This window comes from Notothenia coriiceps, unplaced genomic scaffold (assembly GCF_000735185.1).
Source record: "Notothenia coriiceps isolate Sejong01 unplaced genomic scaffold, NC01 NC01_scaffold00028119, whole genome shotgun sequence".
Lineage (NCBI taxonomy): Eukaryota > Metazoa > Chordata > Actinopteri > Perciformes > Nototheniidae > Notothenia > Notothenia coriiceps.
In genome coordinates, this window is record NW_011360820.1 from 7,573 (window position 1) to 8,269 (window position 697).

The following is a 697-nucleotide window of genomic DNA, read 5'->3' on the forward strand; positions in this document are numbered from 1 at the left end:
ATCGCAGGAGAGCTGGACGGAGGATCCTCTGGCTGTGGTGATGGTGCCCCCTTTATATAGGACCTCCACGGGAACTACAGCAGGAAACAAAACGAAAAACTGTTATTCCATCTTCTTCAGTCTTAAAATGATTCACTTTAAATAGCTTCAATGGGCCCTATTATGCTTGTTCTGGGTTTCTCTTCTCCTTTGTTTTACATAGTGACATCACTATGTAAAACGTTTGCTTCTATTGGTTTGCGTTCCAACACATTGTACCTGATAGGGTAAGGGGCGGGACATCTCTAAGCAGTTGACCAATCACAACAGAGCCGGCCAGCTAACCAATCAGAGCAGACTGGGCTCTGGTTTCAGACAGAGGGTGAAAAGACGTGCTGCAGCACAGACAGTATGAGAACAATAAAGAGCTTTTTGAACATTAAAGCATGGAGACATGTCCCAGTAGAGACACTACATACTGATATGCACCTGAAAATGATCATAATAGGGCCCCAACAGCATAGGAAACAGCCACAGGATTTTCTCTTTTCTTTACCTTCAGCCTCTAAGGACGGTGCTGGTGTTGTCCTCCACTTCTCTTTGGCCCGGGACAGACAGATGTCATACAGCTCTGCAGGGTCACATAACACACAACAATCGATGAGAGAAATAGAGGGCGACAACAGAAAAGTAGGAGAACATGATGACTGGATAGATC